The 22,654-nt window shown below is 39.2% G+C and overlaps 1 long non-coding RNA gene and 1 other non-coding gene across 3 annotated transcripts in view; one reads left to right on the top strand and one right to left on the bottom strand.

Moving 5' to 3' along the window:
• Positions 1 to 4,023: 4,023 nt before the first annotated feature.
• LOC112859552 (uncharacterized) overlaps positions 4,024 to 22,654 on the bottom strand; it is a 28,195-nt gene continuing 9,564 nt past the window's right edge. Inside the window, exons 2-3 of one of the 2 annotated variants that reach the window (XR_015246722.1) lie at positions 19,678 to 22,420; positions 4,024 to 4,627 (exon numbers count right to left, since the gene is read on the bottom strand). This is a non-coding gene — a long non-coding RNA (uncharacterized LOC112859552). Of the gene's footprint in view, positions 4,628 to 17,152; positions 18,977 to 19,241; positions 22,421 to 22,654 lie in introns of those variants that run through there. The other variant, XR_015246721.1, reaches the window with a different exon arrangement.
• LOC112859836 (U6 spliceosomal RNA) lies at positions 4,598 to 4,703 on the top strand. The gene has a single exon (XR_003223566.1). It is a non-coding gene; the product is annotated as a U6 spliceosomal RNA (small nuclear RNA).

Genomic DNA, 22,654 nt, shown 5'->3' on the forward strand with positions numbered 1-22,654 from the left:
ACATCCTTGATAGAAAATGAGAAAAGCACATTAATTTTTCCTTATGCTGTTCACTATTGAATATTCCTCAGTACCTTGCCTTTTTAACTATCTCACCACTTCTGCCTGGTGTATTTCTTCAAGCCTGATACCATACTGTTTGAAAGTTTTACAAGCTATTTGGCTTTAAAAGTTTATCTCGTTACTTATAATTTCCACTCGTGACTGGGATAAATTGCTTTTAATTGCTAGTTATTTCCATTGGAGAACAATCATGAAAAAATGAAAAACAGGTAGAAGAAAAAACTGCTAGAAGCTAAGAGCATAGAAATTAAACTCCTACAATGGAATCTCATAACATTTCCCCAAATAGCAAAATAATAAAAATAAAATTAAAATAACCCAAACCAAACCAAAAAACAGCGCTGTGAGGTACTGAAGGCAAGAAACTGGATCACATAACTACCTGGGGTCTTATTTACTTTTAAACTCTGCAAAGTCAAAGTTCACAGCCTTGGAGGAACCTGTATCTGTTTGACTTTTTAAAAGCAAGTGGTGTTAACAATCTGGGGCATAGTGTGGAAAGTCAGACTTAGTTGCAGAAGTCTGTGATAACATAAAATTCAATTTAGAAAAATATAAGCACATTAAGGCAATAAAGAGACAATCTGTATTTGAATTTTAACTGATAACATATGTACTCCTTGGGCTATCCCACTAACCTCCCAAAAATCCAATTTTCACTATAATAATCATTTTCATAGAAAATAGAAAGAAAAACACCATTTGAACAAATTTCAGAATAGTGTAGTGATTAGGCACATGGCTTCAGAGGAAAACAGCTCTGGATTTGAATCTTACTTCTGCTTACTAGCTCTGGACCCAGGCACATTTCCTAACTCCTCAGCCTCAGTTTTCTTACTCGCAAATGTAGTTCCTACTTCACAAGGTGGTTGTGAAGATTAAGTGAGATAAACTTATAGTAATGTACCTACTCATTATGGTAGGCAGAACGATGGCATCCCAAAGACATCACATCCTAGTCCCTGGAACCTGTAAATATGTTACATGACATGGCAAAGAATTAAGTTTGCATGGACAATATGCATGGACTTTGGGGCAATTATTGCAAGTGAATTAAGTCAGACAGGAAAAGACAAATACTATATGATCTTACTTATATATGGAATCTAAAACAAAAATGAACTCAGATACAGAGAACAGGTTCGTGGTTGACAGCATCAGGGATTGGGGAGAGGGTAGATGAAATGAGTGAAGGTGGTCACAAGCTACAAGCTTCCATTTATAAAATAAATAAGTCATAAGATGTAATGTACAGCATGGTGACTACAATTAATAATGCTGTATTGTATATTTGAAAGCTGCTAAGAGAGTAGATCTTAAAATTTATCATAACAAAAACGTAACTATGTGTGGTGATGGATGTCAACTAGACTTGGAGTGATTATTTAGCAGTCTATCGAATCATGATGCTGTACACTTGAAACTAATGTCATATGTTAATTATATCTCAATTTAAAAAATTAATTTTAAAAAAGGTTATATGAAATAAAGATTGCTAATCAGCTGACCTTAAGATAGGAAGAATATCCTGGATTTTCTGAGTGGGTCCCAGGTGATCACAAGGGTCCTCAAAAGTGGAAGAAGAAGAAGGCAAAAGAAGAGTTAGAGAAAAAGATGTGACTATGGAAGGATGGTTGGAGAGATACAACATTGCTGGCTTTGAAGGTGGAAAAGGGGGCCTCAAGCCATGGAATGTGGGTGGTCTCTAGAAGCTGGAAAAGGCAAGAAAATGGATTCACTCATAGAGCCTGCAAAAGGGTGCAGCCCTGCTGACACGTTAATTTTAGCTCAGTGACACTGATGTCAGACTTCAAACCTAGAGGGCTAAAAATGTGGTTTTAAGTCTCTAAATTTGTGGTAATTTGTTACAGCAGCAGATTAAAAAACAAGTTAGATATATAGATACATCAGCAACTCTACAAAAGTTGCAGTGTGAGGGCAAGTGTGGCATATAGAGAATTGTCTCCCTCCCTCACTCCACGTGGTTTTAGAAAACATGCCAACTCACAAACTTTTCCATTTTTATTTTCTTTATATAACTAATTGCAAGAGTTCAATTTACCATGCCACAGGATTATTCTCCAAGCAATCTAAGTGCTGTTGGCTAACAACTTACTTAACCCATTATGGGTCCTTGATGATGGCAGATGACAGTTACAGAATATAAATTTTACCTAAGTACTATCTGGTTTCATATATTTTATTTATTTATTTTTATTTATTATTTTAAAAATTTATCTTATTTTTTTAACTAAATTCTACTGCAGCATGGGGCTCAAACTCACAACAACCCCAAGATCAAGAGTCCCATGCTCTACCTATTGAGCCAGCCAGGTACCCCTGGTTTCTTATATTTTTATTTGTGTCTAGACACCTGAGAATATCATACAAATTAGTTGTGAATTAACTATCCCAGAGACTTACAGGAATAGCCCTGTCATCTCCTGAGAGGTGAGCACAGCAGTTGTCAAAGGAGGCAGGCCACACTCACTGAGTCCTTTCTGCCTCTTCTTGGCTTTATCAGAAACACATTATATACATTATTGCCTTTAATCCACATAACCATGCCATCATCATCCCCTTTTTACAGATAAAGGAACAGAAATTCAAAGAGGTGAAATAACCCTACCCAGGTCACATGGCAGGAAAGTGGCAGAGCTGAGTCCATTTGATTTGAAGCCCTGGTGTTTCTAGAGCCTTCAATGTCAATAGGTGGTTCTGGGTGAAAGGCAGCAAGGACCAGGTGTAGAAGTTTACAAACTCAAATGCCTAAAGCACCTGGGAAGCACCTCTAATGGTGAGTGTCAGAAGAGGTGAAAGTGAGGTGATAAATGGCAACTGACCATCAGTCTTTATGAGTGGCAAGAGGTGCATGCCCTCTCTAAATGGAATGCCTGATGGCTGCTACCAGCTGATTGTTGCTATGTGAGCACAAAGCCCCAATTGGCCAGATCCACTAATGTGAAATGGCATAATTCCAAAATGCTAGGAACGAATTGAGATTTTCTTAAAATGCTGTGCAGGCCAAATGAGCCACATCTATCAAGCAAATTTTCCCCATCGGCTACCATTTGAGACCAGTAGTATTAATCCCTAGGACACAGGGAGTGGTCCCTAGTCTTGCTAAAAGAGAAGCTATGGAAAGGATTGAATTAGATTCTGATTGAGCTCACTGAGTGAAGAAATACCCTAATCTAAAGAACAAGGGAGGCTTATTCCAAGGCATTGAGGCACATTAAAGAAGGGAATATGACTCAACTTTTTCACAGAATCTTCTTAAGGAGACCAATTAATTGGGGCGCCTGGGTGGCTCAGTTGGTTTAGCGTCGGGCTCTTGATTTCGGCTCGGGTCATGATCCCAGGGTCCTGAGTATGGAACCTGCTTAAGATTTTCTCTCTCCTTCTGTTCCTCTTCCACTTGCACTCACTCTCTCTCTCTCAAATAAAAATAAATAAAAGTCATCTTTTCTTAAAAAAAAAAAAAAAAGGAGGGGCGCCTGGGTGGCGTAGTCGGTTAAGCGTCCGACTTCAGCCAGGTCACGATCTCGCGGTCCGTGGGTTCGAGCCCCGCGTCGGGCTCTGGGCGGATGGCTCAGAGCCTGGAGCCTGTTTCCGATTCTGTGTCTCCCTCTCTCTCTGCCCCTCCCCCGTTCATGCTGTGTCTCTCTCTGTCCCAAAAATAAATAAATGTTGAAAAAAAAAATTAAAAAAAAAAAAAAAAGGAGACCAATAATTAAAGCAACTCTAAACACATCAACCCATCTGGGTTTGCTGATACATAAGCACTTTTCGGTGAATCATCATTGATAGATATGCTTATCTGCCATATATCTGTACATGATCATTAGAAGCCAGATTATTTTAATTTTTAAATAGAAAACAGCTTAATAACATGAATCTAATTACATATATATGCAAAAAGCCTGACATATAATATCTGTCGAGTAAGAAGAAATGGCATGACTTTGAAAATATTTATTCAAAATAGTACAATATCAAAAATAAAAACTACACTTAAAATTTGCTGATACATATATTAAGCAGAAAGCTCTGGTTTGAGAAACACAGAAATAGTTGCAGGACACACTGAGGGATGAACTGATGTAGGAGAAATGCAAGTTGTACAATAGATATCATCTTCGCAGAGCTCTGCAGCCATGGTATAGGTATGGAGGAGACAGCCGCATTAAACCGGGGTTAGGAAGGTTGAAGAGAAGGACAATGGAGGAGGTGAAAAGAGCCCAAGTGGGGGCCAAGCCATTTACACTTATTAAGGAAAGGAGGAGGCAACAGACAGAAGGATGAGACCAAGAGCAAGGGGGACTTGAACAGGTATAGAGTGAGGTTAACAAAAACTTACTACACGTTTACACTATTAATAATAGTTTACATTTGAGGTGACTGGATGACTCAGTCAGTTAAGCATCCAACTTCAGCTCAGGTCATGATCTCGTGGTCCATGGGTTCTAGCTCCAAGTTAGGCTCTATGCTGACAGCTTGGAGCCTGGAGCCTGCTTCGGATTCTGCGACTCCTGTGCTCACTTCGGTAGCACGTGTACTAAAACTGGAACAATACAGAGAAGATTAGCCCGCCCCTGTGCAAGGGTGACGTGCAAATTCGGATCCTGTGACTCCCTCTCTCTCTTCCCTTCCCCTGCTCGTGGCCTCTCTCTCTCTCTCAAAAATAAATAAACATTAAAAAAAAAAAGTTTAAATTTTAAAGTACACTATAATTTTTTGGGGTGCCTGGGTGGCTCAGTCGGTTAAGCATCCGACTTCAGCTCAGGTCATGATCTCATGGTTCGTGGGTTCGAGCCCTGCATTGGGCTCTGTGCTGAAAGCTCAGAGCCTGGACCCTGCTTTGGGTTCTGTGTCTCTCTTTCTCTCTGCTCCTCCCCTGCTGGTGTGCCCTCTCTCTCTCAAAAATAAATTAAAAAAATTTTTTTTTAAATTTAAGTACACTGTAATTTTCAAAGCATTATTTAAAAGACTATTTTTTAAAGCAGTTTTAGGTTCATAACAACATTGGGTGGAAAGTGTAGAGGTCTTATATAACCCGTCCCCACACATGCACAACCTGCCCCATCAGAGTGGTACATTCATTATCATGGATGAACCTACATTGACACATCATTATCATCAAAGTCTATGGTTTACATTAGGGTTCACTCTTGTTGCATATTCTGTGGACTTGGACAAATGTATAATAACATGTTTTCACCATTACAGTATCCTACAAAACAGTTTCATTGCCCTGAAATCCTTTGAGCTCTGCCTATTCATCCCTCCCTTCCTCCCAACCCCTGGAAACCACTGATCTTTTTACTATCTCCATAGTTTTGCCTTTTTCAGATTGTCATATGGCTGGAATCATATGGCTTCTTTTACTTAGTGACATGCATTAAAGTCCCCTCCCCCCAATCTTTTCATGGTTTAATAGCTCATTTGTTTTTAGAATTAAATAATTTTCTATTGAGGGGTGCCTGGGTGGCTCAGTTGGTTGAGCGTCCGACTCTTGATTTTGGCTCAGGTCATGATCCCAGAGTCATTGGATCAACTCCCACATCGGGCTCTGTGCTGAGCATGGAGCCTGCTTAAGTTTCTCTCTCTTTCCCTCTCTCTCTCTCTCCCCCTCTGCCCCTCTCCCCTGCTCACACACTCTCTTTATCTAAAATAAAAATTAATTTTTATTGTCTGTATGTACTACAGTTTGTCCATTCACCAACTGAAAAACATCCTGGCTGCTTCCAAGTTTGCGCAGTTATGAACAAAGCTGTTATAAATTCCATGTTCAGATTTGTGTGTGTGAACAATACATTTTAACCTTCATAGTCTGAATATAGAACAAGTGTTCTAAGTCAAATCCTAACCAGTCAAATATAACTGGTAGAGTTTATCCTTTGAATATCCTTTGAAACAACAGACAATATGTTACTATGTTAGGAATGAAAAATTCTAAATTGATTTCAACTCATGTTTTGAGGAATGAACTCTCTGTTTTGTCATTTCCCCCCATCTTGTCTCTGCTTCACCCCTTCCCAACCTGGAACACAGTTAGCATGATACAGTGGATCAGTGGATGGTGTAGTCAGGACTTCTGTGTTTGTTTCTGTTTGACTATTTGAGGCTCTGACGCTTATGAGCAATGGGACTTGCAGCAAGTTACTCAACATCTTTGGGCCTCTTCTGCCTCATCTGTAAAGCAGGGGTTTTTAATAGTGCCTACCTCATGGATGAAATGAGTTTATGTCAATAAACTCTTAGAATAATTACCTGGCACATAAGTGTTTGTCAAATAAAATGAAATATATGTACGTGGATCTCTTGTATGAATGATGGTCTCCCAGGCTTGTATACAATTCTGAATTGTGCTGTTGAGTCAAACTTTCAGGTCTGCAATTTGTTTTTATCCTACTTACAAGCCAACAAGTTAACCTTTACTGTTTTACAGATGCTGAAAGAAGACATGGAATATCTGAGGAAGAGGGGGAAAAAACTTTTATAAAAGTTTATTTATTTATTTTGAGAGAGAAAGGAGAGAGAGAGAAAGAGAGAGAGAGCAGGGTCGGGCAGAGAGAAAGAGAGAGAGAATCCCCAGGCAGGGCTTGAACTCATGAACTGTAAGATGATGACCTGAGCTGAAACCAAGAGTTGACGTTCAACAGACTGAGCCACCTAGGCAAAAAAAATTTTTTACCCACAGCACAGCATAATCAGCATGAATTGTTTACATTAACTCCTCTTGCCTCAAGTCCCACAGGTGTGATACTAAGAGCCCCAGATAGATGCCACATGTGCAGTGGGTTTGTGTTCATTGGGGGTAACAGTGAGCTTGGGGAGCCCATTGCTTTTCTAGCAAGCAACAAGCTAAGCCAGCTTCTCTTTCCCAGAGGGAGAGGTTACTTCATTCCTCAAGACTGCTTGATGTAGGCGATCCTGGCTGGCTCAGTCAGTAGGGCCTGCTACTCTTGATCTCAGGGTTGTAAGTTCAAGCCCCAAGTTGGGAGTAGACATAAGTTTTTTAAAAAGGGCAAGAAACCTGGGTAGCTCAGTTGGTTAAATGTCCAACTCTTGGTTTCAGCTCCAGTCATGATCTCACAGTTGTGAGATCAAACCCCACATCAGGCACCGGGCTGGGTGTGGAGACTTCTTGGGGTTCTTTTTCTCCCTCTCTCTCTCTCTCTGCCCTTCCCCTGTTCTCTGTCTCAAAATAAATAAATAAACTTAAAAAAAAAAGGACTGGGGTGCCGATTTCATCTCAGGTCATGATCTCCTGGTTCATGAGTTCGAGCCCCAAATTGGGCTCTGTGCTGACAGCTCGGAGCCTGGAGCCTGCTTTAGATTCTGTGTCTCCCTCTCTCCTCCCCTCCCCTCTCTGAAAAATAAGTAAACATTTAAAAAAATTAAAAAGAAAAAAAGATTGCTTGCTGTAAACACCACCATGAGAAATGGCTTGCGTAAAGTGATATGGTAGAAGGCCTCTACAATGGCCCATAAGGATTCTTACCTTCTGGTATTCACTCCTTGGTGTAATCACCTCCAGTTGACTGTGGGCTAGAGCTACTGACTCACTTCTAACTAATTTAATACAGCACAAATGACAGGATATTGCTTCTGACATGAGGTTATAAAAAGACCGTAGCTTCTGTCTTGGGCACCTTCTCATGTTCTCTCTCACTCATTGCGAGGGTAGACAGCATGTTGTGAGCTGCCTTATGGAAAGACCTGCATGGCAAGGAAAGGATGTCTTTGGCCACAGTAAGAACCTGAGGCCTACCAACAACTCTGTTGAATGAGCTTGGAAGAAGAATCTCCCTTATTCAAGACTGGGGATGACTGCACCCTGGCCAACACCTTGACCTGGAACCAGGGGCACCTAGCTAAGCTATGCCCAGATTCCTAATCAAAAGAAACTGTCAAAAAAAAAAAAAGTTTGTTTTTTAAGCCTCTACATTTTGGAGTAATCGGTTATGTAGTAATAGATATGTAATATAAGCTGTATAAGCTGTTAGGGCCTTACATTCTTGGCATACTGTCTAAGACATGAAGGAGTATGAGACACCCACAGATAACCATTCCCAAACAACAGGGTAAAGCTACAAACCAGAAGCAGACAATGCCATCTTTCTAGAAGAGGGCTGACATGTTAAGTGTCCAGTGTGTAGGGAGAGGCAGACACTGAAACTGGAAAGTAGAATTTGGAAGGAAGCCCTTAGCTGGAACTAGCCTTAGTAATCTCAGAGCCAGTTTTTGAAGAATTTTGCTTGCTTGAGGACATAGTGCAGGATAGAAAAAAAGTTTTCTGCTTTGTGCATGCAGTGGGAAGCAAGGTATTTCAGTGTCAAATACTGAAATGCCTACTCTGCATTCAGTGAACCAAATTATCTAGTTGTATATTACTCTCTGTACTCATTTGCCTTCTGTTCATCTGAGCCCCTTGTAAACTTTGTTTAAATATTTTCCTGGTCTTATCTATGCTTAAGGGAATTAGCAAAGGCTTGAGCCACAGTATTAAAGGGGTAACAGTGCCCCCTGGAGGCCAGAGTGGCAATGCCCAGAGACCACCAGAGGTAGAAGCTAGGATAGGCAAGGGTAATGACAAAGTTCTTTATAAACGTTAAGAAAATATTTGATTAAATTAAAAATCTCTTTAATTCAAAGCTTGTAAGAAGTTAGTATAAAACATTTATAACTAGATGTGGTGATGGATGTTAAGTAGATTAGCGTGGTGATCATTTCACAGTACATACAAATATTGAATCATTATGTTGTAAACGTGAAACTAATATAATGTTATAAAAACCCATTCATTCAAAATTTTAAAAAGAAATAAATTGGTATGGAAGATTTCTTTACGTTTATAAAGAGATTTTGTTTTCAAAGAGAGTTAACTTTATACTCTACATAATGGGGGGCCAGCAGTACTGTTATTAAGAACATGGACTTCAGGGGCGCCTGGGTGGCGCAGTCGGTTGGGCGTCCGACTTCAGCCAGGTCACGATCTCGCGGTCCGTGAGTTCGAGCCCCGCGTCAGGCTCTGGGCTGATGGCTCAGAGCCTGGAGCCTGTTTCCGATTCTGTGTCTCCCTCTCTCTCTGCCCCTCCCCCGTTCATGCTCTGTCTCTCTCTGTCCCAAAAATAAATAAACGTTGAAAAAAAAAAAAATTAAAAAAAAAAAAAAAAAGAACATGGACTTCAGCATAGACAGGACTTCTTTTGTTAACTGTGTGTCCTTGGCGAAGCTGATAAATCTGAGCCTATTTCTTTTTCCTTTTTTAAGTTTATTTATTTATTTTGAGAGAGAGAGAGTGGGGAGGGGCAGAGAAAGGGAGAGACAGAATCCCAAGCAGGCTTCATGCTGTCAACACAGAGCCTGATACAGAATTCAAACCCACGAACCTCGAGATCATGACCTGAGCTGAGATCAAGAGTAGGATGCTTACTCACTTAACCCACTGAGCCACCCAGGATCTCCTGGGCCTATTTCTTCATCTGTAAAACAAAGGTAATATCTCATTGGATTATAGTGATAATTAAATGAGTTCATGTATGTAAGATCCTTAGCATTTGGTAAGCACTTAGTTTTTAAAAGCTGCTATCACTACCATTACTACTACTACTTCTACTAAGACTACCATTGTATGAATAAGATAAGAGTGTTAAGTACTACTTAATATACTATTCCCCATGCTGGTAATGGAATTTTCAGATAAGGAGAATTTACAGAAGAGGTGCCTGGGTGGACCCTGCATTGGGCTCTGTGCTGACAGCACAGCACAGAGCCTGCTTGGGATTCTCGCTCTCCCTCTCTGCCGCTCCCCATGCTCATGCTCACTCTCTCAAAATAAGTAAATAAACTTAAAAAAAATTATTAAAAAAAAGGAATTTAAAGAAGACATAAATTAGAATAGAGGAAGAATCAATGGGCACTAAAACCTAAGAATATATGTAAACATATGGGAAAAAAATACAATCTTTTTTTTATAATCTCTATCCAATTTCTATCCAATTTAGAGGGCGCTGTTACAAATATCTAATTAACATCACCAGTCTATTGGATAAGTGATCAAAGGAGATGAAAAAGAGGTTTAACAAGTATGTTATCTAACAACCTACTTCTTGGTTAAGAAAATGCAAAGTAAAATAACTTTCAGCTCTTATATACCTTTTAAAGTCTCAAATATAAATGAAATATAAAAAGTATGGGTATTAGATGGGGCGCCTGGGTGGCTCAGTTGGTAAGCATCTGACTCTTGGTTTTGGCTCAGGTCATGATCTCATGGTTTGTGAGTTTGAGCCTTGAGTCGGGCTCAGAGCTACTGGTGTGGAGCCGGTTTGGGATTCTCTCTGCCCCTCCCCTGCTCTCCCTCTCTCTCTCTCAAAATAAATAAATAAACTTTAAAAAATGCTTTTAAGAAAAGTATGGGTATTTGAGAAGGCATTGACCATGGAACACAACACATCTGACTTCACCTCCTACCAGGTGTGAGTGCAGATGTTAATCTCTCTGTACCTCAGTTTCCTTATCTGTCCATATGAGACAGCAATAGCATATTATAGATTCATTGTGAGTATTAGATGAAAAGACATGGGAAGCCCAGAGCATAATATGGCTCTTACCAATAGTCTCATCATCCTTGTCATCATTATCTTCATCATTATTACTTCATTTGCTGATATTATTATAGGCAGAATTGGAAAGGAGTCTAGCCCTTCAGGAGATTACTCAGAGCAACGTGTAATAAGAGCCATAAAGTTCCATATACTCTTTAAATCTGTTTTTCCATTTGTGGGAAGAAATTTAAAGAGAAAAAATTACCTGTTTAGAGATGTTTATAGCAAGGCTAATTATGATCCTCAAAGCTTGGGAACAACCTAATGCCCAGAAATGGGGGAGAGTTAAGTAAACAAAGTACAATAATACAAGATACTAAGTACAAAAGGAATATGCAAAAATCATAATTTTACTATGTATTAAGAACCATTTCAAAAATATAATGGAAAAATGACACATAATAATCACAACTCTAAAATACCTACAAATTGGGGCGTCTGGGTGGTTCAGTCAGTTAAGCGTCTGACTTCAACTCGGGTCATGATCTCACAGTTCGTGAGCTCCAGTCGCGTGTCGGGCTCTATGCTGACAGCTCAGAGCCTGGGGCCTGCTTTGGATTCTGTGTCTCCCTCTCAAGATCTCTACCCCTTCCCCACTCATGCTCTGTCTTTCTCTCATTCTCTCTCTCAAAAATGAATAACATTGAAAAAAAATACCTAGAAATAAAATTAATAAAAAATATTCAAAACCCATTAAAATGTTTTACTGAAGGACATATCATTTTTTTTGAAAATGGAGAGTCATATATGGATAAGAAACCTCAGTATTTCCTAAAAGTCAATTCTCTCCATATCGATCTATAAATTAAATGTAATTTTTATCAAAATCCCAATGGAGTTTTTTTTTTTTTTAATTTTTTTTTCAACGTTTATTTATTTTTGGGACAGAGAGAGACAGAGCATGAATGGGGGAGGGGCAGAGAGAGAGGGAGACACAGAATCGGAAACAGGCTCCAGGCTCCGAGCCATCAGCCCAGAGCCCAACGCGGGGCTCGAACTCACGGACCGCGAGATCGTGACCTGGCTGAAGTCGGACGCTTAACCGACTGAGCCACCCAGGCGCCCCCCAATGGAGTTTTTTTAATTTAAAAATTGATTCTCTATAGTTTCTCTGGAAGAGTAAATGTTTGAAAATAGCTAAGAAGGTTTTGAAAAACAACTGTAACAAAATAAAAATTGGCTTATAAGACACTAAAAGAACTATAAAACTATATAGTAAACAGGGTAGTATGGTACTGATCAGAAAAAAGACAACTAGATCAATGGAATGGAACAGAGTCCAGAAAGTAATCCAGGTTCATACTTACAGGATTTCACATGTGCTCAAGGTGGCATTTCTTTACTTCTCTTTTTTTTTCTTTTTTCTTTCTTTCTTTCTTTCTTTCTTTCTTTCTTTCTTTCTTTCTTTCTTTCTTTCTTTCTTTCTTTCTTTCCGTTTGATATCTTATTGTTAAGTAATCTCTACATGCAACATGGGGTTTGAACTCACAACCCCCAAGATCAAGAGTCGCATGCTCAACTGCCTGAGCCAGCCAGGTACTCCTCAGGGTGGCATTTCAAATCAGTGGGGGAAGATTAGATAATTCAACATAAACAGCAGAAGGATAATTGGCTTAATTACCCATAAACCATGGGTGATTTAAACATCTAAATGTAAAAAAACAAAACAATAAAACTATTTGTAAAAAATATATATAGAAAAATGTCTTTACAAACTTTGGGTAGGAAAGAACTTCCTTAGTCTGACACAAAAACCTGGAAGCCATGATGGATTGATGAGATTGTATGATGATTAAACACTTGTAAAGAGTGATGCCTTTCCTTATGGTCATCCTTCTCTCCTTGGAATCCCCAGGGGAGCAATAGCATGGGGTGAGAGATGGGAGTTGGGAGGCAAGTGGAGGGAGTCCAGGAAGGCCACCCAGGAGTCTTTTACTATGCTTTGCTTTGATCCTGAGCATTGCTCCCTGCTCAGATAAGCACAGTATTTCTAATTTGAAATGAATTTAAATGAAATGAAAACTCTCTTGTATCTTCTGCCAAACACCAACATAACTTTCAAATAGCAAAATAGCAAAAGAGACTATAAAGTTATGAGTGACGCACAGAAAACATTCACAACCTGGGCAACAAGGGGTTATTATTCACCAAATATCAAGTGTTCTTTTAAAATAAGAAAAAGAAAATAAAAAATAGAACTGACCAAGAAAGTGAATAGGCAATTCAGTGAGAAAGGAATACATGCTGTCAATAAACAAATAAGCATGCATTCAACCTCACTGCTAATTAGAGAAATGCAAATAAAGCAAGATGGTTTTTTTACCTAGCAGCAGCAGCATATAGAGGGATGGATAGGTGGTGTGAACAGTCAGCAGAAAGGAGGGTTCAAAATAATTATGAAACATATCATCATGCTAATTCTAAAATATGTCATTGGCAAAATATTCTTCCCTATGGAGACAGGCCACTCACACTGTCTGTGTGTCAGCAGGCCCATATCAGAACAGCAAAAATGTAGAAGAGTGATAGCATCCCATGTTAGTATATGCCCACACACTGTTGGTAGAAGCATACAGCTGTTTTGGATGGCAAATTGGAAGGACTTAATATTTTATTTATTTATTTTTTTAAATATATGAAATTTATTGTCAAATTGGTTTCCATACAACACCCAGTGCTCATCCCAAAAGGTGCCCTCCTCAATACCCATCACCCACCCTCCCCTTCCTCCCACCCCCCATCAGCCCTCAGTTTGTTCTCAGTTTTTAAGAGTCTCTTATGCTTTGGCTCTCTCCCACTCTAACCTCTCTTTTTTTTTTTTTTCCTTCCCCTCCCCCATGGGTTCCTGTTAAGTTTCTCAGGATCAATATTTTAAATGTGTATTTCCTTTGACCCAATAATTCCACTTTTTGAATCTAGAGTACTGAAATATCCCTAATATGTCTAAAGATATAAGTACAAAAAATTCACATAAACTTTGTAAAGGGGACAATTTGGGACACAACCTAAGTACTAATCACTAGGGGGGTGGTAAATAAATTATGGTACATAGCAGAATTTTCCGGAATGGTTGGCAGACTGGACTAGATAACTCCTCAGATCTCTTACAATTTTCCAATTTTATGACCTTTAGGTTTTTGAGGACAGTTCCAAAAGAGGGGCTTCAAAAATAATTAAACCAATGACATCATTAACAGAATAACCATGCACTCCCCTAAGATAATCATTTAGAAGAGGAAATTAGTATTTTAAAATGTCTGACTGTGATATAATTGTATAGTTAGAGGAGTTGTAAAGATAGTACAGAGTTCCCACATACCTTTATCCAGTTTTTCCTAATGTCAACATTTTACATAACAATGGTATTGTTGTCAATAATGTTCATGCACTCACAACCTGTTGAATCAACAAAGCCAAAAGAACTAGTGATCTAATTCTATTTACTGCAAGTAATAAGACTCTGCTCCATTGGCAACAGAGGCTAATTATAGCAAAGAAACCAAAGTCGTCCTTCTCAGAGAGACTGACACTGAGGTGAAGAAAACATGTAGTTTGGTCACTGCTGCTTCTGTGCATCCTCAGAGTGGAACCAAACTTGGCTTTTATTAATGCTACCTCCAGTTCAACTATTTTTAATTTTCTAATTTCTGAAGTGAAAAAGGCTGAGGTTAGCAAACTGAAGCATTATCTTAATTGCTTTTAAAAACATCTGAGAAACTGCTATTTTCAGATTCTGTTAATTTAATAACAGTAGGCAAATCACAGTGAGTAAGCAGGTCAAGAACCTGAGAAGACTGAATGATAAAATTAAAACCTTAAGCACAAGCACTCTTACTTAACAGCTTGCATTATGCGTGCCAAGTGTGGTGAGTGTTGATGGTTCACCAACTGTTTTGTATGCCAGACACTTCAAAGAACATTCCAGAGAGATGGTGTGACTTACTGGAAGTTTGAAGGCTCAAACCCCATATTTTATCCTGCTTTATAAAAATGGTTTTTATTATGAAATATTAGGCATTTTACAGGATTAACTAATCCAGTTTCTACAACAGGTCAATAATAGAAATTTTAAAAAAGGAAAAAAAGAAAAAAAAAAAAGAACAAAGCAGTGCCGTGGATGAAGAGACTTAAAAGATTTAACAACCAAATGCATTGTGCAGATCTTATTTAGATTCTGATTTGAACAAACCAACTATAAACAGACATTTTTTTTTTTAAACAGACATTTTTGAGACATCAGAGAAATTTTGTAATGGAATTGGCATTAGATGTTAGCAATAAATTGTTAATTTTGTGAATATGGCTTTGTGGTATGTAAGAAAATGTTCATATTTTGGAGGTGGTTCCTTAATGTATGAAGGGACAAAATTATATATTTAGAATCTGCTTTTAAATAGTTCAGCAAAGGGGGGAACCTGGGTGTCTCAGTTGGTTAAGTGTCTGACTCTTGATTTCAGCTCAGGTCATGATCTCACGGCTCATGAGTTTGAGCCCCACGTGTGGCTCTGTGCTGACAGCACAGAGCCTGCCTGGGATTCTCTCTCTCCCTCTTTCTCTCTGCCCCTCCACCCCTGCTTGCACACACTCTCATTTTTCTCTCAAAATAAACAAATAAACAAACAAATAAACTTAAAAAAAAAAGTTCAGCAAAGGAAGAAAAAAAGTAACAGATGAAGTAAATATCAGCAAACTTAACAATCATTAAGTAATTCCCAAGGTAATGGGATGGGAATTAATTGTATTTATTTATTTATTTATTTTGAGAGAGAGCGCATGCACAAGTGGGGTAGGGGCAGAGAGAAAGGGAGAGAGAGAGAATTCCAAGCAGGCTCCAAACTGTCAGTGCAGAGTCCAGTGCGGGACTCGAACTTACAAATTGTGAGATCATGACCTGAGCAGAAATCAAGAGCCAGATGCTTAATAGACGGAGCCACCCAGGCACCCTTGTACTTTTTTTAAATGAAAGTTTAAAATTTTCAAATCAAAAGTTCTCACAAGATACCCACAAAATTTAAATTGGGGGTGGAGTTAGTTATAACTCTAGACCTTCCAGACCTGTGAAAAGTCTATGATGGTCATCACAAACTGCACAAATGATCCTTTACAGATGAAGTTAAAATCTGTTTCATTTGCCATTGTGGTTTTAGCAAACTCTCTGACAAGAATGAAACAACCTTTGAGCTCACCAAAAACCCCCATTTGCTAAAGTTGCTGTGAATGGGATCCCTGCTTCTTCTCTTGATCTCCTGTAGTCATTTCTACCTTCTGGCTAGAGTTACATTTAAAATCATAAATCTAGTCACCTCATTCTCTGCTTAAAACCCTTCAATGGATTCTAGTTTCTGGAATAAAATCAAAAGCTCTAACGTGGCTCATACAGCCTTATGTGAGCTAGCCTGTGTCTCTCCTAAGACCTCTGGGCTACGCACTGATCCCTCCTCACTGGCTTCTTTCAGCTCTTCACTACCAAGTTCTGTTCTGCCCCACGACCTTCCCAGACCCGGTCACCCCTCTTGGAACATCCTCCCCCAACACATCTTCACAGGACACGCCCCCTCCATTTTCTCTCTTCTAGAAACAGTTCTTTTCTCTTTTAGCATTTTTCACAATTTATTTGGTTTTATTTATTTCATGTCTGTTTTCCCACTCTTCATGTGTATTCTGTTTATCATAATACAGCCAACAATATTCAATTTTTAGTGAATCAGTTAAGAAACATTTCTTCCCAAGCTTCTAGTCCCAGAACTACAGGAATATGGAAATTTAGTTTTGAAATATTAGCGAGGGAATTTGGTGAGTATTATCCAAAAAAATTGGCTTAAACTTCAGAGGAATTATGGTTGAGGGACTGGGGGAGGGGGTGGGGGTAGGGTAGGAATGGTGGTGGGCATTAGAGGGGAGAAATATCAGAGTGTAGCAAGCATCAGAGTGTAGCAAATGATGATCAGGCTGCAGAGCAGCCTTACAAAAGGGAAATGTCAAGGTCACTGTGATTTTTGATGGGTTTGGATTCATAAACTTCCATTTCCCTGTGATGCTTTTTCTGTTCAGTCAGGGCCCTGATTTCCATCCCAGTTCTCTGCGATGAAACACTAACAAGGGTGGGATTAGAGGTGGGATGCAGACAACAGACCAGGGTCTCACTCCTATGCCAGGGAGCGAAAGTTGGTGGAATACACACAAACATGTACAGATCCACAATCACAAGATTTTAGCAAATTTCTTTAAAAATTGAGAGCTCAAGGGGGTACCTGGGTGGCTCAGTTAAGCATCTTGATTTTGATTTTGACTCTTGATTTCGGCTGAGGTCATGACCTCATGATTTGTGAGTTCCAGCCCCATATCAGGCTCTGTGCTGACACTGAGGAGCCTGCTTGGGATTCTCTCTCTCTCCCTCTCCCCCACTCATGCTCACTCTCTCTGTCAAAATAAATAAGTAAAAACAAAATTTTTAAATAAAAATTGAGAGTTCAAGCATCCAAAATTTGAATAAGACAGTTAACAAATCTAAGCCAGTGGACTTCTATGTGACTGTACAGCATATGATTATTTAAAAATGTTAACACTATTTAGTGCTGATAATGTGCCAGGCACTATTGCAAGGGGTTTACAGCTATTGGCTCATTTAAAAAGTACATATTCTTTCTCAGGTTCTATGGAAAAGTTGTAAAAGTGATCATGTACTGATCACAAAGCAAGCCTCAACAAATAATGAAAATTCAATATCTTTACATCTAATCATATGTAGTAAAAGCACAGAAACATGTAAGACAGCAGGTTCCCTGACAAGGGTAAGGAGAGGCAGAGAAGGAGAGAAGGGGATGGGTGAAGCAGGGAAATATTAGCTCTAATGTTTTATTTGAGACGAAGAAAGGAAAGAAGGAAGGAGGGAAAGAAGAAATGATTGAAGGAAGAGGAAGGGAAATTTCTCTTAAGTGGTCCAAAAATAATCTGCATATGTAATACAGAGAGACAAGGATACGCAAGCGTGGCAAAATATTGACATTTGGTAAACGGTGAAAGGTGTGTGGGAACACTTTGTAGTATTTTTTCTATTTTTCTAAAAGTCTGAAATTAAGTTATAATTTCAAAGATTTTATAACAATTATAGTAATGTCAATTTATGGGTAAAGGAGTATCACATTATCTTTTTTTAAGTTTATTTATTTGAGAGTGAGAGAGAGCGAGAGAGCAAGTGGGGAGGGGCAGAGAGAGAAAGAGAATCCTAAGCAGGCTCCGCACTGTCAGCACAGAGCCCTACTTGGGGCTCAAGCCCACGAAACCATGAGATCATGACCTGAGCCAAAACCAAGAGTTGGACATTTAACTGACTGAGCCACCCAGGCATCCCCATGGAAAGACATTTTGATTAAATGTAATAGATGTTAGAAAATATTAGGCAGAGGAATGAAGTGGTAAATTGTACTTTTATAGAATCACTCCACTTTGGTTATTCTATGGAGAACAGAAACTAGTGGGGTGCCTGGGTGGCTCAGTTGCTTGGGCGTCTGACTTCGGCTCAGGTCATGATCTCATGGTTCATAGGTTCAGGCCCCGCATCAGGCTCTCTGCTACCAGCACAGAGCCTGCTTGGGATCCTGTCACTCTCTCTCTCTTTCTCTCTCTCAAAATAAATAAATAAACTTGAAAAAAAATAGAAAATAGACAACTAAGTAAAAGCAGGAAAACCAATTAGGAGGTTATTGCAGTATTCCAGATAACAAATAATAATAATGGTAATGTGGTGAGAGCATCTGGGATTTTTTTGTTTTTGTTTTTTTTTAGAGACAGAGTGAGTGGGGAGGGACAGAGAGAGGGAGAGACAGAATCCCAAGCAGACTGTGCACGGTCAGCGCAGAGCCTGACTCAGGGCTTGAACTCACGAACCGTGAGTGACCTGAGCTGAAATCAAGAGTTGGAGGCGTAACCGACTGAGCCACCCAGGTGCCCCACATTATCTTTTTTACCTTTTAAGTATTTAATAATTAAAAGAGAAAAAGAAAACAATTAAAATCAAGCATAGCAAATTGTCTGTAAGAGGAACCCCTGATGTCAGAAGAGACAAGTCTGTCGTTCCCCCACAGAACACTGCCTTTGAGTGACCTGAAATAGGGAGTTGTCAGGGGGCTCTGCGAGCAGAAGGGGCTGAGGGCTTGGTCCCCACTCTCCTCTGCAGCTGCTGGCCCTATGCAGGGAACAACCTGCCTGACTCTTCAGCCCTGGCTCCACATCCTGTTTATCTACATTTGGCAGTTTTTCTCTATGACAGGATAAATAGATTAATAAACATTAAGACACACCTAGGGGCGCCTGGGTGGCGCAGTCGGTTAAGCGTCCGACTTCAGCCAGGTCACGATCTCGCGTTCCGTGAGTTCGAGCCCCGTGTCGGGCTCTGGGCTGATGGCTCAGAGCCTGGAGCCTGTTTCCGATTCTGTGTCTCCCTCTCTCTCTGCCCCTCGCCCGTTCATGCTCTGTCTCTCTGTCCCAAAAAAAATAAATAAACGTTGAAAAAAAAAAAAATTAAAAAAAAAAAAAATAAAAAATAAAAAAAAAAAAAAGACACACCTAAAATTGTTGACCCATCATTCAATTTCTGTGCATGTATGCCAATGATGTTGTTACTATTTATAGGATGCTCACTGCAAACAAAGCACGGCCCTGGGTATAGTAGAAAAGTATAAAAATAAATACAAGATGTAGCCAAATGCTCACTCCAAACCCACAACGTGACAGAGAAAGGAAAGGCATGGGTGCCTACATGTGCCAGAGGTTATACCTTCAGTTTTGCTGCCTCACTTAATTTCCATACCAATTCCGTGAAATAGATTTTATTATTCCTATTTTATGCATAAGAAAGTTGAGAGCAGTCATTAAATAGCCCAAATTACACAAGCACTAAGTAACAAAGTTTAGGCCTGTCCGATTCCAAAGTCCATGCTCTTTCCACATCACCATGTTTTTAAAAGTCACAGAAACATACATACTGTAAAATTTCACTTACTCAACAGTCTTGGGGATGAGTCATGCTGGACGGATGAGTAAGTAAAAGGCCATTCTCTAGGCAACACTGTTCAAAGCCTTCTAAGGTTAGAGCAGAGAACACTGTAGAAGCCTCTGGGGAAGAGGATTTTCTTCCTTGCATTTCTTTTCTGTCTTGGGCTTCTGGCATTTGAAGCCCAGGACACCTGATGTCTGACATGTAGCTCCTGCAGAAGATGCCCGAAAATTCTTTTTTCCTTTTGGCTCTCTCAAAGTACAAATGAGACAGACTGGCAATTCAGAAGTAATTTTAGTACGTACAACAGGAGAACAAAACAAGAAATATTTACAGAAAATACAACTAGTGTAAAACTAGTGTAAAAACAGTTGAATTTCCAAAGCACAGTTTTCTGATACAGATTGGGTTGGGCACCCACTCAGTCCTGAAAATTACAACACTGTCCCTTGGTCCCGAAGGGTGGTGTGGCTCTACAGGTCTGTTTCTCATCTCCTTTCTCAGTGTTTTGCTATCTCCTGGTCAGTCACCTTTCAGTATTTATCTTGTCCTTAGTCCTAGAAATGGGTCTAATAATTCATTCTATTCCTTCCATATATAACCACCCTGAATTTTAAGTTCCTCACCTTTATAATAAAAGGGAATACAAATAAATATTGAGATCAAATGGAGAGATCATGTAGGTATGTGGTACATAATGAACACTCCTAAGTAATTTTTCTTCTCTTCCCCATCTCTGCACATGTGCATCATCATCATCCTGACAATAATAGCTGATGGTTGAGCATTTACTATGTCACAGGCACTCTTCTAAGCATTTTTCATGTCAATTAGTTTAATCCTCACCACAATCTTATGAGGTAGCTACAATGACCACTTCATTTTAATGAAAACACTTTCATTTAAAAGCTGGGACTCAGTCTAACCAGTTGAGTTCCAGAACTAGGACTAACTACCGCACTACACCACACACACAAGGGACTCCTGTGTTGAAAGTTAGCCATATGGACCTTCAGATCCCTCCCCTCACTTTGCCTACAAGTTGACGCCAGAGCAAGAAGAAATAGAATACAGGGAACATAAAAAAGAGCCTACAAGTGTATCCACTCATATATAGTGATATAATTTACGAATAAAGGTGCAGCAACTTTATAATCATGGGTACTGTTTGAATTCTTAGACCAGGCATTTAAGACTTCCAAAATCAACTTAAAAAACATGTGTAACGGTAGATTCATTTGGGGAGAAACATTACCAAGCATAAGTAACTTTGGAAAGGAAGGAATTTCATGTAGGAGGAAGTTGTGGTTTTTTTTTTTTTTAAGTTTTTATTTATTTATTTTGAGAGAGACAGAGAAAGAGTGAGTGGAGGAGGGGCAGAGAGAAAAGGAGAGAGAATCCCAAGCAGCCTCTGCCCTGTCAGCGCAGAGCCCAACACAGGGTTTGAATTCACAAACCATGAGATCATGACCCTACCCGAAATCAAGAGTCAGGCGTCCAACCGACTGAGTCATCCAGGCACCCCAGGCAGAAGTTTTCTGCTTGTTGTTTATTTCAATGTCAGTTAAACTACATTAAAACAATTGCTTATCAGTAAATAGTGAATATTTTCCCATATCATTAGGATAGTGATTAAGAACAAGGGTTAAGAGCAGACATGGGTTGAATTCCAACAATACTACTTCACTAGCTGTTTGAACTGTTTTCTCTTCTATGAATGGGAGTGATACCTATCACCTAGGGATATTGTGAGACTTAAGACAATACAATTAAGGCGACTGGTACAGTGCCAGATTTGTAACAAGTACTCAATAAGGTAGTTTTCTTTTTATAACATCACTATAATGGCTAATGAGTATTCCATCTTATGGCTGTGCCAGGGTCCATTTAACCAGTCCCACACTGTTAAAAATCTGGAACATCTTCAATACTATTAATAAACAACAGCAAAATTTTCCCATACATTTCTGGTTATTTCTTTAGGATTAAATCTTACAAGTGATTTAGTCAATCAAAGAATATCCACATTGTAAACTTGTGACACACATTATCATATTATCAACCAGTATATAGTTTTACCAAGTTATTCAGAAATAATTTTAGTTCAGGGGCACCTGGGTGGCTCAGTCGGTTGAGCGTCCAACTTCAGCTCAGGTCACGATCTCGTGGTCCATGAGTTTGAGCCCCGCGTCGGGCTCTGGGCTGATGGCTCAGAGCCTGGAGCCTGCTTCCGATTCTGTGTCTCCCTCTCTCTCTGCCCCTCCCTCGTTCATGCTCTGTCTGTCTCTCAAAAATAAATAAACGTTAAAAAAAAATTTTAAAGAAATAATTTTAGTTCAAATATATATTGAAGGGACTTAATCAACTCTTGCCAACAACAGACATTTAAAAGAAATATCCTAATTTTATGGGTCTCCCCAAATCTCATGTTGTTATTTATTAGATGTTTCAATTTCTTTTGTTAAATTATAAAGGTCCTAGGCTCCATAAATTAAAGTATGAGACTGGCAGAAAAATAACTGAGATAGGCAAATGTTTTAATGTAGCATGTTACAGATGGGGTATTTCAAGCCATTCATGAGGGGGTGAGTTTTTCCAATGGTTTTCAAAGTACACCCTTTGGGGAGGGTGGAAAAGGGGGTAAGTACTGCTGGCAAGTTGGAATAATTCTCATTCGTTCCCATTTCAATCACATTGGTCTGTTTTACATATTGAACTTATTGGTAAATTGATCTGGAGGATTCTGGACCTGAAAACAAAACCAAAAACATATTTAATGCAAGGTTTTGGGACAACCGGTATTTTGCAATATAAAATAAGTAAATAAAATCATTTGAATCTTTCCCTCACATCCTATGCAAAAATACATGTCAGCTGGATTAAAACACTAAATGGAAAACACCTCCATAATTACCAGAGAATATGGGAGAGCATTAACTCCTTTTTAAGCATACTGATGAGAGGCCATAATGAGAGGCACTAT

The sequence above is a fragment of the Puma concolor genome, chromosome F2 (genome assembly GCF_028749965.1).
Source record: "Puma concolor isolate L17-30 chromosome F2, mPumCon1.1.hap2, whole genome shotgun sequence".
In the NCBI taxonomy this organism is placed as follows: Eukaryota; Metazoa; Chordata; class Mammalia; order Carnivora; family Felidae; genus Puma; species Puma concolor.